Raw genomic sequence first — 17106 nt, forward strand, 5'->3', positions numbered from 1 at the left:
TGCGCGTGCTAATTATATTCCATGATAAAATCCCTCCAAGCTTAGACAACAGTCGTAATGAGGCACGAGCTGGGCCAAGAGCGGGCACAATTTTGTTAACAACGGAGGCTCCTTTGGTCAGAACTGAACTTCGCTGGTTCACGAACGACTATGAAATGCAGGCGTTGTGGTCTCATCGATATACCAACAAAATGAACACTCACGCCCATCCGTGGCTCTTTTCCATCGATAAGGGGGCACATCTGCTCCAGGCGGATAGATGAACCCAAGAGTTCACTGACATTAATTTATTTTAGCAACAGACTGTCAAATCCAACTAGATCTCAAATCACATGCTTTAGACTCGGTCATAGACACGGATCAAGAGATTAAGCTACAACTGTACTGAAGAGTGGCACATTTTAAAAAATGCTTTCTTCAAGTTGTTCTTGGTATTTAGGCCTACATGAACATTTTGGGGGCTTTTTCATGAAGTAAAAAAAAACAATAGGCTAGTCTGAATCATTTCCCCAAACGGCTAAATTTCATCAAAGACGGTGTCTCACAACCAGGCGGTCCTTGGAAGATCCAGCCATGCGCCTGAAGGCTGCAATTACTCGGCGCCACTCCTGCCTTGCTCAGGGCGTTGTCATTATAGCCCCGACGAACAGTCTGTGTTCAGGCCCTGGGCTGGTTGTTTCGGATATCTGTTGTGTTACCATGGTCATTCTCGCTGGAACCAATGGGCATTGAAGGTGAGTTTCATTTATAATGCATCCCTACACTGTCATGTTATAAGAAGACAGGGACCTCAGGACAAACCTGGCCCTCGGCCTACTAGAAATGCTGTGGCGAGGAAAACAGCTTCCGTCTTTTGTCCCCGCTTTCTCAGTTACGTATTGATTAGCTACCGGATCAGTTTCATTGCACGTTGTTTACGGCATTTTAGAATTTAAAATACGTACAGTTTTATTTGGGGAGATTTCTGCCAAATCTCCCCAATGAACAAAGGTTCCAGTTTTCCATTTCAAAACAATGAGTATCAATTAATGATCCAAATGAAGCTTAGTCCGTAAAATCAAGGAAACTGGTATTAGGTAGTCAACTGTACACTACATTACGCTGAAAACAGGCGTAAACTTTGTGTAGAATACCCTCGAAATAAATCATTTAAAGATTCAGTTCCATTTAAATCTTAACTCCACAAGTGCATTTTGTTCTAAGCCCTGCTGTTGGCAGTAACCTTTCTGAATCAACAAGTCAGACGCCTGCATTCATATGATAGGTCGTGTGTTAATTTTCTCGTTATATCCTGACTTGAAATAATCTAACTACCACGTTACTTGTGGTAGCTTTTTACCATCATCGTTTTTAAAATGCACCTCGCATCTACTGAGCAATTCATTCAACACTGTCGGGTTGCATTGCCCATTTTATATATTGAAGCGCTCAGTTCATTAAGATAGAAGTTGTACGATAAACTCTAATTGGGGATTTCGTAACTCTTGGACGATAGAGAAGAACGAAGGTTTTCCCCATTTGTAAAAAAAAGTGTCTTTGGTTGAAAGACCGGGGTTACCAAGAAGCCCGTGGCGCTGCTCCTCATAATCACCTGCAACATCATTCAATAAGTGCCGGGAGCTGATTGATTCCATTCGGTAATACATAGCAACTTGCCTCAGCGGCATTCGGTTTTCCTAATGGCTTTTGTCATTCTCTTTTTCTTGTATAAAGCGACATAGAAAAAGTGGTTGGAGAATCGTCATTATCTGCCACTTTTTGGCACAAGTAATGTGTGTTTCTAGTTATATTCCCAATCTCAGAGACATTGCAATCTACCAAACTGAGCACGATGCATCGTGTATTCTTACAGCAAATCTACGCTTGCTGAACCTTGAGCAGAAGCACGTCCTCATCGGTGGAAAAGATCCATGTTGGTTGGGAGAGTTCATTTTGCTGGTAACAACACGCCTGTAATGCATGCATTTTCATAATCTTTTGTGAACCAGCGAAGTGCAAGTGCGACCATAGGAGCCTCTGTTATTGGGAAAACTGTTCCCTCGCTTGGTTCAGCTCGGGGCTCAATCCCAATGCGGCTGTACAATGTTAAATACGCATCCATATGGACTAGTTTCGTATTTGCAGACAGGGTCTGTTTACACTAGGCGTAAAGTGGGTTAAACTGCGAATTGGTGACGTCAAGTTTTCATCCTACAAAATTGCACAAATTCCGTAAATATCAAACTCTGCAAATGTTCATATGAGCGTTTCTTGACGTCAAAATCGCTGCAATTTTCTTGGATTATGAACCAGCAATAGACGATAAACCGAATGCATTCACTTTTCCAGGAAAAATAGCTGGAGGAAAGCTGCATGTAATAAAAGTCTGTTTTTTATTCCAACATCGGAGTTCTAAGGTTACAGGACGCATTCATCTTAAACCTCAATGTCTAGGTAAGGTTTCATTATTATATTGGAAAACTAGATATCTGAAAATACCCACGTGTCCTTCATGACTGCAGTATATAACATTGGGTTACCCTTCATGTAATTCATTTTTACAGCGGGAGCCAAGTGGTCCAAGAAAGTGAGTGTTTGTCGCCGCAGGCCGCAATGAAGGGCATATCGTTGCCAAGTAACACCGCCGAAGGGATCTTTCGGGTGGCCAGACGTTCGCGGTTAACTTTAACGCTGTCAGCGAGGGTTTATTTGGCCGATCGTCTAACGTGATAAGAGGGCCGGTGACGGACACCTCTGTATCTGTTTTTCCGATCTTAACGGAGGCTACGGGCGCTTGAGGCACTGCCTTCACAGAGACATTCCTCATCACCGTCCCGTGAGTGCCTCCGTATATTAAGCCATAATCCGCTCCCCGGATAAGCCGGTGGATAAGCCATCAAAGAAAGTGGCGTAAACGCGTCGGGGCAATAAATCATGTATTTTTAGTTCTGCTTTTTTCCAAGACTCCCTTCTTCCAGGAGCAAAGTTTTCCTCATCCAAAAACTACAAGTGATGCACACGGCCTGTACACTATGAAAGTATTTAACACTTTCGGAACATTCAGTCTAACCAACTTTTTCATGTGCTGTTTTTACAACAAAAACCTGTTTGATTTACGAAAGGGGTCTCCGTTTTATGACTTGAGGTGGCATTACAAAAAAATATATATACAGCTAAAGACCTCTTTCAAGTTACCTACAACTTGTATTGGCAGCCAAAGTATGCAGAAATATGAATACCACCTTTTGGTTGGTTTTCGATTTCACTTCCAATTCTTTCAAAAGGAGCATTTGTCCATTGATTTTAAATTGGGTTGTATTTCCATTTAGTATTTAGTAGTACGTGTATTATCGTCTGGTGTTCTGATAGCTGCGTGAGATTTTTAAAGTTTTTTAATTATTCTTATTCTTTCGCTTTTATGCTGTCGGTAAACCATAGTTTCAGCAGCCAAATGTAAGAGAATCACGAGTGTGACGTCAAAGGAACAGGACCCAATAATCATTGTGAAATGTGTACGTGGGTACTCGTCATGGGTTAATACGTTAAAATATGTTATTGCTCTTCTGTGTGTATCAACTGGAGATTCACACTTATATCAATAACACCAAGCCCACTGGAGAGCGAGATCATTGCGGTTGCTTGTCTCACTGGAATTATGGGCAGCCTGGCTACGTACGTGTAAAATTAACTAGAATCCCCAAATAATCACGGTTGGCCACGTAACAATTGCCCCCTTGTGTCCAATCAGATCACTTGAAATGTGTTGAAGCTAACACGTGTTCTACACAGTGACGTGAATGCATGTTAAGCGCACATGCGCAGACAGAGCTCGCTGCGCATCCAAAATCACCTGTTTTTAATATAGGGAAGCGTGTTTTATAGGTCACGTATTTATTACCTGGCATACTGCCCAAACTCTTGCAGAAAACAATTGCCTGCGGAGACAGTGATGCAGCGAGCACGAGAAGTCTGACGTTCCATTGTGGACACCAATGGTGTGAGCATCTTGTGATCTGAATTATCACACAAAACCCGACATTTCACTCAGGCATAGCAGATCAGCAGTTGCGTCACGATCTAACTAAAATGTTTCACCGAATCGGCCCCGTAGAGCTGACACATGTTATACGTTTTGCATAGGTTTGTGCATAATGGATGCTCCCAGCTGGCTTTTGACAGCGACTTAGTAACAAACTGCCCAAAGGTCTACCCCACTGGGCGAATACATGGTTGATAGTGTGTCGCTAAAGGAGTGTTTTCGAGGGGAATTTTTACCATCTTGATTCTGAAGGTGTAAGTGCACATACGTGTTGTGCCACAGCTGTTTCATGTGAGGTTTATGTCGATCTTTGCTGCATGTACTATTCACTGCACTGTGTCTGAAGTAATTTGAAAGGCCGAGTCCACACGGTTGCGTACTGACCTGGCGTTCAGGGAGATTGGAATGTGGAATTTGTAATCTAGAGTTAAGACATCAGACTTTCAGTAATTTATACGGTGGAATTGTCAAAGTCAGGTGGGAGTCACCTGTGAAACTTAAATGTGAACTCAAAAGCCAGTGTAAAGTAAGCTTTGGAAATTCATGGAAACAAGTACACTTGGACTTACGTTTTGACTCCATTTGTGTTTGTTGCCTTGGCGTTCTTTAAGCTAATACTTAGGCCAAGGCGGGCCTCCTTGATGCCTTACCGCTGAATTAGCATACAAGCTACATTCATAATACCAAAGACAGCTTAGCTTTTCCTATTGGTCGAGAGACCGTCTTGTGACCCGTGTACAATGAGTGATAAAACATCGCCTTGCGGAGGCATATATCACAACATGGCTAGAAGGATGCTAAAAAATTGAGGTACGTGTAACATTGTGAACAAAATCATCGGATATTTATGATATTTTAACATGTTAGAATTTCTAACTCGTTTGTTCAGGCTGTCACAGAAGAATGAATGTTGATTTAATGTCCCTCGCCAGTGGCCCATCGCGTTCTGCGCCACCTTGCGCAGTACGTGCCACGCGTGTGCATAAGCCGGTTCACATACTTGACACCAAAGTGAACACAAGCGCGAATTTGTGGTGCAGATCAAATAATTATTTGCATTACGAATTCGCAAAAGCTGATCAGAGTTTAATTCGAGCGAAAGTTTGCTGTAAATCTTGCGTGCCGTCAAATTCGCCTCGCTGGCACATTTGCCTGTAGTTTTAACTGGCCTGAAGGCTGTTGTTTATGACTATTCGCGACAGGAGCATATCATAAAATGACTTAAAGGGTGTTTGGAAGAGAAGAAGTAAAATAATTGCACAAAATCGTCGAGAATTTGTAAGTTTTAAACGTGCTTTGACTTTCTGACTGAAAAGGTGTTGTAGTTGTGTGACACAACGTTCATTTGCAATAAAGTACAATAGCATTTCATGAAAAATACTACGGGGGGGATGGTGCAACTATACGTTCAGGGTGAAATGCCCTTAACACTGTTCGCCTGGATAGTTTACAAGGAAAGGTGAGGGAAACGAAGTGACACAAAGCGATATTCCACTGAATCTTCACAGGAAAAAAAATTCAGGCCGTGGTGAGTTATTGATTTTAGACACCAATGGTACGATTCCCTGTGGTACATTCGAAAAGATTCACATGATTTGAACTAAGTGTGCTGTGGGGGAGGAGGGAATGCCATCAATCGGCCCGACGCGTATCGACACGGCGGCATTTCAGACAGGAATCAGACATCTGGGCCCTTCATCGGAGATTGGCCCTGTGATTGACGAGGTCTGCCATGTGTATCTCCTGATCGTATATTTCTGCTTCCGCTGCCGGAAGCTGCAATCCATCGCCAAGCCATTAGTAATCACGGTGTAGTGGCAACGCCCATTGGAAAATGTAACTTACTCCATAAATTTGAAATTCAGTGCAACGCTTTAGACGAGTCAGAGCGTAGCATATCAGTCAGACATCTTTTGTTTCCTTCATTCTTTAAGATATATGTATATATTTTTCCTACGGGCTTTCTAGCCGACTCAGGGAGTTTTTTTGTGACTGCAGCTCTATCAACATAAGGCCTTACAATGGTAATTCAAGTCCAGGGCCGTGGGGAAAAATAGAAAGCAAAGGCGGATTAGAAGACAGAAAGATATATCATTTTGAGCGTAAAAGATGCTCGTTTACATTGAGCTCTGACCGAAATGTCATACAAGAACAAAGGGAATTTTCAGTGCAAGTTTTGAAACACCTCATTAACATGTAACTGTATTGCATTGCTCTGACGAACCCGTGGCACTCTGTTTTCACGTTTACAAAAGTTCATCTCTAAATGCCTTATCTGCGTGAGTTCGCATGGCATTGCGGTCACATTTGCTGCGAAATTCGCATTCAGTTCGTTGTTGTTTTTTTCTAGTACGCCGGTGCCGTACGCCGGTGCAGCTGTAGACAGTTTTGAAAAGCCATTACACTATCGGAGAATTATCAAGGCAACTAAGGCTATTCGTGTTCATGAAAACAGATCCAGTTTCTGTTAGGAGAATTACTTGGCATGGGTGGGCGTACATTTCGATTTCATGGCTGCCCCGAATTCTTGTGGTGAATTCGTGTCTGCGTACTGTGAACTCGTGATTTAGCAGAAGCACGTATACTAAAATCAGATGGACAGGGGATTGGGAGACCTCGGCAAAAACATCCATAAAGGAGGAGCCACGTCTTGCACCCGACTGTCTGCGCTGGCTGACGTTTCTTCCTCTAAATTCATGCAATGCCCCGGCAATCCGGGGGTAAAATGATTTAATACAAGACACGAATGATAGTGGGAGCTACCCGCAGACGAGAACGAGAGTAGTTAATCACTGTCGGAGGTGACAGGCGAAATTGATCCACGTGACCACTCGTGTTGGCAATAAGGCGTATCACTTTGTCAGGCAAATCAATGGACCCAGCTGGATGGTCGAAATGAAATCACCCACCCTAGGGTCGAGTTGAGAGCTGTGGTCAGAAAATAGAGAGTTATTGGAAAAAGTATCCTAAGCGAGCTCAAAAATAAGAGAAACCAAACACAAACAAAACGCCTCATAAGTAATGTAACCAGAAGCATCTAGCGGAAGCAGAACCTGAATGAGGCCCGCAGACAAACCCTTAAACAGATGCCAATCCCTACTGTAACTGTAGCTCAGCATGAAACGAGCGGCCACCAACCACATGTTGCAATTTCCATTGGAGCCATGTTGACGCGACTAAACCGTCGTTTGCCATATTTTCGTGTCTACAATCGGCTCCAGGGGAGTTGCAACGTGTTTGTTGCTCCAAAGGTAAATTACTTTCGCACAGATATTATTGACAGATGACTTTATCTTCTGCTTGGTTTTCAATTGGTTTCTGTTGCTCTTATCCCATGTCAATGGGCCTCGAACTGGACCAAGAGAGAGAGTGCGCGCCATTTACTTAGCAACGGAAGCTTCTTTGGTCAGAACTGAACTGCACTGGGTCACGAACAACTAGAAAATGCACGCGTCACAGTCGCATCACTACCAACAAATTGAACACTCCCGACCAAAGCAGCTCTTTTCAACCGATGAGGGGGTGCTTTCTGCTCGGGGTGGAGTCCATTAGTGTTAAATATTTTCCCCTTCGATCCGTTTTGTGTGTCAGGTTGTTTGGAGTGTTCGGTTTGTTTATTATTCCTATTTGCCTTGTGGCCATTTGTGTTTAAGCTTGTTGATGTTTCTAGTCGTCGACGCTGTGGTCGTTGTCTTATTATTCATTTAGGAATTTTTATTTCTATGATTTTTAAATGAATTTTACAATTAGTATTGTGAGAGTTTTTAGAGGTTACAGACTTTTTAGAAAGTTAGAATTTCAAATACATTATGTTTATAATATTTTATGATTCCTGCTGGCTTGTTGAATAAATTAACTTCATTAGGTTTCACTTCTAGCTTGTGTAGAAATGATTATAATCCAATACGCTCTCAATCCAAAATCTAGTATAGGCCTGTGCTTTGCTAGCTAAGTTACAGACTAGATAACAAAATCACCGGCGAGGCAGAAAGTATTTGTTAAAAGAATCATCAATCATTTTGGTGTTAACCTAGAGTGCACATAAAATACAGTTTTTTTGTCAGCTGTGATTTTTCCGAAGATAGCCGAGGCTTTAACATTATCACCAGGGCTTGGGACATTTGCCGGAAAGGTCCATCTCCCGCAGTCATTATTCTTGCCGTTAGGGAAATTGGTGCAACGACTCTGTACTCTACAAAATCTTTTATCAACAGGCCCCAGAATTCCTGCCAGCCTAAGCATGCACCGGAAAGAGGTACACTCCAGACCAAAAGCGCCGGCTGTTTTTCAAATGCCACGATCCGGCTGTTGAGTTACCAATCAAACCTGATCAGCCACCACTGGTCATTTTTGGTAATTCTCTTCACGTCAATATACCCGCTTCCTGGAAAAGCGCTAGCTTCAACCACAAATAGCTTTCTTGGCTACAAGCGGTCCACAGTCTTTACTTGAATACAGTTCTTTTTATTTCATGCCCAGGTATATTTCTAACGTAGAAATTTCATGATGGCATTGCCGATGACATATATGAATAAATCACTGAGAGGGTGTAAATCCACTGCGGATGATAGCGATCGTCAGGTCTGTGGATACCATGCATTTGTTAACTCATTGTACAAATGTCAGATTGGCTAATTATGACCTCGGAGCTTTGATTGCCTGAAACCGCAGCTTTCTTGGAGGAGCTGCAATTTCGCCTAAACCTTTTAGGGCCTACATTTTCTAGTGATTTCAGTTTTCTACGGGCACTTTCTACTTACGTCTTATCTTTCACAATCCCTTGTAGTTCGCCATCTTTGAGGCACCGCCATGCTGCAGTTAATTCTGTGCAAGTTACAGAAGCGTCGATTTTGCGGTATTACCACAACTCCTGCAGGTCAAAATAATGTAATCTCTTTGGCCGTGCATGTCTGAGTACATTGAAAAAGCCATGTCCGTTGCCATATGGCTACGGCGTCCGTTCCTTGCTATTGGGGCGTCCCAGTGAGCAGCCGTATCAAAGAATACCGGTTCCAGGTAGGCCTCATGCATGAACCAACGAACAAACGCTACATCAAAACGATTCGTAGAGGTTCATGGTGTCAGTTTAAGACGAAAGACTGGTTAGAATTTAATGCTTTATTATTAAAACCCCCATGACTGTTTCTGGCAGCCAACTTGGATCCGCGGAAGAGAATGCTAATGAACATGTGGCGCGGAGAGTATCCGGCGTATATGGAATGGTAAAGGGCGGTAACTGTGCAGTTCAACTTAAGTTAATTTTAAGAGGCATTTCAATGCCTGTCGACAGTAAATATTCGAATGTACAGTGATAACCATCAGGGCAGGGTATGGTGGCTACTTCTTTAAAAGAAACACTGTGTTGTGAAGAGTCATCCGTGAAACAAGTAACTATTTTGGAAAGTAAGATATTAATATCTGTATTATAGCCCAATGAACTTTATGCCAGAAAGCGGTCTGATTGGATATGCAAGGATACGGGAAAATCTTCGGAAACCGTCTGCAGGAACGGCAAAGTCTGCTTTGGACCAGCCGCTCTATGCCTATAGGCATTCGTGTACATGCACATTAATTGGCGTGGTGGATTTGCATTGACAGTATTCTGCGACCCAGTTCACGCCAAACCCACGACCTAATAACAAAGCCCCTCGGCTCGAAGTGCAGAGACCATGATATGTATCACAACGAAACCATTTAAATTGCAACAGGCATATTAGGTCAACCAGTGACAAAGAAACGGTTTCAAAAGTGTAAGTGCCATTCAGCAGCTTGTGCTTTGAAAAATATCTTGTTTGGACATAGACTAACCCACAACTAACAGGCAATATATTTTTCCATCTAGCTGTTGGTATATTTATTACTTGCCAAAGCGCGACTGATCATGCATTAAAAATTTCAATGGAAGGCTGGCGTTTTGTCAAAAGGGATTTTCAGACTGTAGTCTTATTCCCGCATTTTAAGAACGTAACGGGACATGCACGGTTACCTTCTTACTGATTAATCATTCTCGAAAAACATAATTTGTCTCAACAGACCGAGCAAGTAATGCAATTAATCATAAATGAATCTCTATTTTGAGTTTCAAGTGGGGCATTTGTTGTTCCTTGTCATAGCCATGACCCGTTGCCGCTGCCCCTAATTTATTAGGCAAGCTGTCTGCAAGATCTTAGGGTTTGGTATCACGCCGTTGGAAACGAAAGCACATCTTTTTATAAAAAAAAATACCGCAAGTACTAGTGGAGTTCATGTAAAGTGAACTTCCTAAACGCAAAGTGCGAGTTGAAACAAAAACTGGACGTTTGCCGCACATCTGTTACGAAATTCTACTCGCATCAAGATTAATTTGTCCGGCAGTTGCAAATTCGTGCCATCAGTTCTGCGGCAACATCACACTCTCGCGTTGGCGCCAATTCTGATTTTGAACCTGTAGCCAATGTGTATACGATTTTGTTTCCTTTATTTTTTGTTTGGTTTGGTTGGGTTTTCAAAGTTGTGTCTAATGCTGAGCTTGGTGAGAAAATGTCATGAACCAGAACTTGACCTTTTATGCGGCCCTATCTGCAACAAAAGCGGCTCGTTTATTTGATTTGCTATCTAATGATCCATCACTACTAAGGTTAAAAGGCTCGTTCGCAATCAACTCTGCCTCCTGGGCCTTGAGAGCTGTATTCGCTGCCCCATCAATTGGTTGATGAATCATTCTATATCAACGGCAAAGGCACACAAGGCCAGCAAGGCAAAAACAAGTCCGGAATAGGCAAAGGTAATGTCTTTAGGGTAAAGACAAACAAATGCTTGCGGCCAAGACAAACAAAACATTGGTTGCTGGTTAATCACGACCCAACAAACAGGTTTCCAACACCAGCACAGTCGAAACATTTTTGCGATGAACAACTGAATGAAGACGTGTGCAAACCTTAGAACGAAAAAGCAAATAAGACTGTATGTTACCTGCTGTTGTGATTCTTGGGTAGCAGTCGTTCAGTGTCAATTAGATCCCATTGGCTTACAACGACACTGCTCACTAAGAAACAATACAGCAGATGCCTTTTGCAGAGAGGTTTATGTCTGTTTAATGCAGATCCGTCTGCGTTGAATAGACATATAAACTGCTGGACAGCACTTTACGAGAGCTTCAATTTTGTAATCGAATCTATAGATCCGGAGTCTCCACATCAAACTGTTTTGTTCCCATTCGAACAACTTAACTATTTCAATTAACTATTTCTCCATAATAGGAGAAGACAAGACGTAACAGACTATTAAAATGTCGAGAAACACATTATAAAGCAATAATTGTTCCAATTCAAAAAAGTTACCAATCATCTATTTCTCCATAATTGGAGAGATAAGACACACCACACTAATAAAATGTTGAAAACCACGTGATACAGCAGTAGGCCTAATCAATAATAAAAATAAAATAATACAAACTTGAGGGAAAATTAAGATAATCACGAAACCAAAAACTGAGGCCAAATTTTAATATGCAAACATCAGGAAAACAATATTATATTTACTTGTGTACCAAAGATTAAACGATTTTTCATGCCGCATGGTTTAATGACTTGTATGACAGAAGTGTGTACAAAAAGGTACATGTTTGGGACTGCCAACTATAGTCTGCGTTGTACATTATTAAAAGCATTAATAATCGCGAGTGTATGCCATAAAGTTGCCAGCATGATAACCAAAAAAGAGTTTTCTGTGGCACTGAAAACACCTAATTGGCCAGTGGGCGTTACCAATGCAAACGTTGTGCTTTCAACTTTGACTCTGCTTTGCTGCAGATACTTACAATGGGAGCTTGTGACTCAACGTCTTAGCCCACACTGATCAAAACATACATTAACAGTTTCGACTGTTTAGACTGATGTAAGTTTAAATCAGTTGTTGAGTAGAATACATTGGCAATCTTTATACGTGTCCATATTTTCAAGATAGTAGCTTTCTAAGAATAAGAACTATGTTGTCTCTTCCTTTCATGGACATCGTAGACTTAAATTATTACCATCTACATGTCATAAATACGCAGATTAGGGACATACTGCACGACTTAATGGTGTCTATTTCTGCTCAAGGACGTCAGGAAATCTGACCTCCGGGAAAAGCGAAAAACGTCATTAAGTTGACCGCAGCGCGTCCGGAAAGGACGGTTTTTGGTAATTGAATTTTTATGAAAAGGAGACAACCTGATGGAAAAATGGTAGAGAGGTGTGACGGGCAACTTTTCCCAGGACGAAGAACGGCGCGTATTTGTTTCACCGGGTTCACAGGCATAAAGCCAAAATGCCTATGGGAACGGCGGCGAGTAATTTTCCAGTCCAAATGTACCATCGGCTACATTTATGGTGAAAATAGCAACAAAACTTCATCATGCATTACTGATTTAATTTTATAAAGATTTCAACCGTGTAAGATTGAAAACAAAACAAAACAGTTACTGGTATGATGAAGCCGTTTTGATTTGTCACTGCGCTGCAGCGTGCGAACATGTCTTATGTCCAGTGTTCCGAAATGACATAAGGATGGTGACAAATGAAGTCGAGGTCAAAATGAAAATGATTATAAAACATTTTTCTAGAAGCGAGGGAGTGGACAACTACAATGATGATAACCTTGGGGCAAAAGATAACATTTACGGCAACGTTTTGCAAATTCGGAACCAGTGGCAACCAATGCAGTGCTGAGCTTGCTGAAGATCAAAAGACCGAATTGTGAGCGATCCAAATGGTATGCCAGTGTGAAGGGGATTGTGAAACAGATCGTCATGATTAACCCAGTTAACCCAGAGAACCAAATCAAAGAGATCATTCCACTGATGGAATAGATTACGCAGCTAACCTAGTTCTACCTGCCTTGACCAGACGCACCCCCTAATTGGTTGAACAGAGCCAGGTTGGTCGGGAGTGTCAAGCGGCGTGCAGGGATCAAAGAATGTTGGTGTGTTAGTGGCTGAATTTCTGTCACTTGAGATCTCCCTTGTCAACGGTTCTGAAATGCGGGATTTTCAGTATGCAGTCTGGGAGAAAACATGTCAGAACCAAACGACATAGAGATTTTAAAAGGCATAAAAGTATAAATACGTTAGACTTGCCTGCGGCAATTTCATTACTGGAAAATGATTACTGTTTCTTCAAGTTGTCCAACACAAAGTAAAAAGGTGGAGGTCGGATGGAAGGCAGCGTATACATTCGTCTTACATCCTTTCCTGGCATCTTAGTGTTCCTGATAATGTCACGCGCCATTAATTTGCTTTCAGTGGATCGAAACTAGACCTCCAGAAGCACATGCCGAGCTTGAAAATCACTTAACCTAGATTAAAGACGTTGATCACATTTCCCTGGTGTCTCAACCCGTTTTTGCGCTAGTGTTGACCTCGACTCCCTAATGTTGCTGATGGCCAGGTCTGAACAATTAATCGAGGCGGATTGAAAGCGTCGTTCCTTTAAAAAAAAACAATAGTCGATGTCTGTATCAAGAGTTAGAAAGGTGGAGAACAAACTGAAGCCTGCACAAACCTTCATATTTTGAGATATGTTATTATAAGACGTCGTAACATAGTAGTACATCGTTAATCGACTAAGTTTGCCAATGCAGAATCAATTTATTTTATGGAACCATCTTGGCTACATGCTAAAGGCCCTCGGGCTTAGTAGGTAGGTGATATTCATTTGTGCAGCTAAGGTTTCTGGAATGTATACAAGTATAACCACAGCAATGGAAATTAATTTGCCCTTCTTTCAAGTAGGAAATTATCCTAACAATTCATTTCAGTCGCTGGCCACAAGGAACAATATTTCAGACCATGAGGTTCATGTGTGATCAGCACGGAACGCAGTGGTAGTGAACAGTGCGTTCCAAAAAGGAAAATCGTTGTTTAAGAACACTCAATTGGATGTGCGCTGTCGGAAGCGTTGTGATAGTTGGACAATGGACAATGTCAGACCATTTTAAAATAAAATTGAGTGAAATGCCCCTCGTGTATTAATTTGGTGAAATGTGGCCGACTTAAATTCGGAAATTGTTCGCGGGAAGTTGAGGAACATCTGCTTACATGAGAATCTATCTAATAATACAATCAATTTTCAACGCTCCATAGTGCCATTTTGCCCCTCAAACTGGTATCTTTTACTTGGAATCTGGCTCAAGACAGTATCTCGTTTTGATTCATAAATGATGGTAATCCTGTATGATGTGCAATAGATCTCAAAACGTTATTGTAAAACGTAAGCGTCTAAAAATAACGTGAACGTGCTTGTAGTTTAATCAAGGATACTGCACGAAGGGGTATAACTTCAGCGGACGGTGCAGATCCTGGGTTGGTAAGTAGAATTCCTCAGTGGAAGTCGGGCTTTTGCACAAAAGTTAATAAACAAAAGAAGCCATTAAAAATGGGAAATCATAAATGCTCAGCATGAAAAATCAAAGTTTTGGAGTGCACATCAAAGAAATTTGTTTGAGTGGGTGGATGGAATGGAGGCACGAGGACAAGCAGGCACCAACACATTGAAAACCTGCAGTGAATGTTTTGCGTAGGCCCAGATAGGCATGCGACACTTTGTTTGGTGGAACAAGAACATATAAACAGAAAGAGAGTCGTTGTTGATATTGGCTCGTGGATTTTGAAACCTTCCATCTGCACCTGTGCCCGGAACCTGACGATCGACCACTCACGATTGTGGCTCAATTTTTCCCCCAATCGCCAGACATCGCTTCTAGCAACTGACCGTTTGTCCGGTCATCGCGAAGCAGCTGCGAAGATCCCACGTATCAAGAGCTTTCACGTCACAGGTGACTTCGATGTGGGATCGGAATTGACGTGAAATCCATGGCGCGTCTTCATCTTGTTACCCCCACCAACTTCAATTATATTACACTGCCCTTCCTTCCTCAATAGGCCATGAGGTCTGTTTTTTTCCCGTTGGCTCTTGAATTCGGCGACTTAATCGAACGTAATTTCACGGCAGAATCGGGAGAAGGCAATGTTGATTGGGCCAGAATAGCAGTAACGCAATTAAATACTATTGCCGAAAGGTTGGGATATAATTAAAGTCTGTTCCTTAACTATTCGGTGTACCAAATTAACAGGTTACTCATCCGACGACAGAGTTCATTTGCTGTGGTTTGGTGGTTATCCCTGGTTTGATGCGGCATTAAATCCCAGTCGAAATCACTGTCGACGAAATAGTCTTATCCAACTCGAGTCGTTTAAAGCCGGAGCATCAGTTTAGGAATTTGTTCAGCTAATGGAATCATACTATTACGAATGAAATTGTACCATACAGGTTCTGTCTCCGAAGCTAAGGCGCTCGGTGTCCATCAATGTGAAAGACGGTGTACCGGGGGGACAGAGTGTAGCAATAATAAGAATTCACTCTGGTGAAAGGAATGGGAATAGACATGCTTTTAATCAAAACGCACTTTTCAGATGTGTAAGAGGTCGACTCTGATGTTCAAAAGATAAATGCGAAATAATGAACAAAATAGATAACAACTTCGGCAAAATTGGGGTTAATCAATGGAATTATGTGAAACCAGACTAATCCCATTCAAAGGTTTTGTGCTGATGATTGGTGATAAAATAGCACATAGCATGCAAAATGTTTCCTGGATTGAAAAGAGTGGCAAATTGTTGATTCTTTATAGTTTGTAAAATTGTTTTTGCCCCTCGAGCGTCACTTGCAACGGGTTTTAGCGCTTTATAAATTGTCATTATTTATATTACTATTATTATTGAATATTAAAGTACTAAAGATTATTTTTGTTCATTTTCATATTACTAATTTGATATTAAACTTATTTGACGTACTTATTTAAATATTTATTTTGCTTTAGAATCACATTCGGTATGTATTGCTCGTATAGAAATTATTATAAATTTATTTTATTTTGCTTTAGTGTTTCATTTCGTGTCTTGCCATTTAGTTTTTTTATTCCATTGCTTTTCATTTTATATTATTTTTTCATTTCATTTCATTGTATTTTAAACTGGCTATCAACATCTAGCTGGCGATAATGACGTAAGCCACTTGATACTGTATATTGCCGACATGCTATTCCTGCGATTTTGACACTGTAATCGTCAGGTGTTGCCATAAGCATTACGGTGATACTGCTAGCGATTTCAAGATCCTTAACCAAATAGTTTTTCAACTGTTGGATGTTATCACACAGTAACCAGAACTAAAAGGTGGGATAATTAGGCCTCCATACTAACTAACAAAATAAGGACAACAATTAGTAAAACAATGTTTTCATATGGTTTCGCTGATGGATGTCCAAAGCCACGTTATTTTTCCCAAAAGCATTTTGTGCTGGTACATTGCTGAAAAAACTGGGGATGGCATGGAACGTGCCGCATTCTCGAAGCTGCGGATGTACTAGCCGCAAGCTCCTTTTCATGCCAATTTGGTTCCGCATCAAATTGTGCTCCAGTTCTGAGGACAACGAATTGAGTTTCTGCCATTTTGGTCTGGGAGCTCCAGGTTTGGAGAGAATATGTAGCCTGTTGAAAGTCTTTTTTCTTAAATTATTTCTTTGTTCTTTCATTTCTTATATTTTTCTGTTCGCTTCACCGACACAAAACTTGTGTTCGCACACAGCCATGTATTTTATTCTGTCATGGGGAAGAATATCGTTGTTGTCCGTATAGAGAAAAATATGGGCCTTGAGCTGGACCGAGAGAGGGCGCTATTTCCTTAGCAATGGAGGCTCCTCTGGTATGAAACTGCGCGTCGCTGGTTCACGAACGACTAGGAACGCAAGCGTTGCAGTGACATCGCTACCAGTAAAATGAGCACTCCCGACCAACGCGCCGCGAGGGGGTGCTTCTGCTCAAGGTGGATAGGGAATAATATATTTGGGGGGGTGAACGTTGTGCGGCGGAAATCTCTTTTGAGAATGACTGAGGTGCTGAGAAAAATCGTTGAATTCAACATGTTTAAAAGCATGCTCTGTCCGCCGTCTGCAGGAGAATGCTGACGGAGCAAAATACAAACCAATCATTGCGACAATTTGCATATGAAACAAATATCAAAAGGCGCATATATTTTGATTATGCTTGACCTAAAAGTACCGAAGTATTG

General features: G+C 41.6%; 1 protein-coding gene across 5 annotated transcripts in view; it reads right to left on the reverse strand.

Annotated features, from left to right (window-relative positions):
- Nucleotides 1-17106, reverse strand: part of LOC110984014 (uncharacterized) — a 90926-nt gene that overhangs the window by 48532 nt on the left and 25288 nt on the right. The window lies entirely within an intron of this gene.

The sequence above is a fragment of the Acanthaster planci genome, linkage group LG21 (genome assembly GCF_054643075.1).
Source record: "Acanthaster planci isolate LZ-2023a linkage group LG21, COTS_SCS, whole genome shotgun sequence".
NCBI lineage: Eukaryota > Metazoa > Echinodermata > Asteroidea > Valvatida > Acanthasteridae > Acanthaster > Acanthaster planci.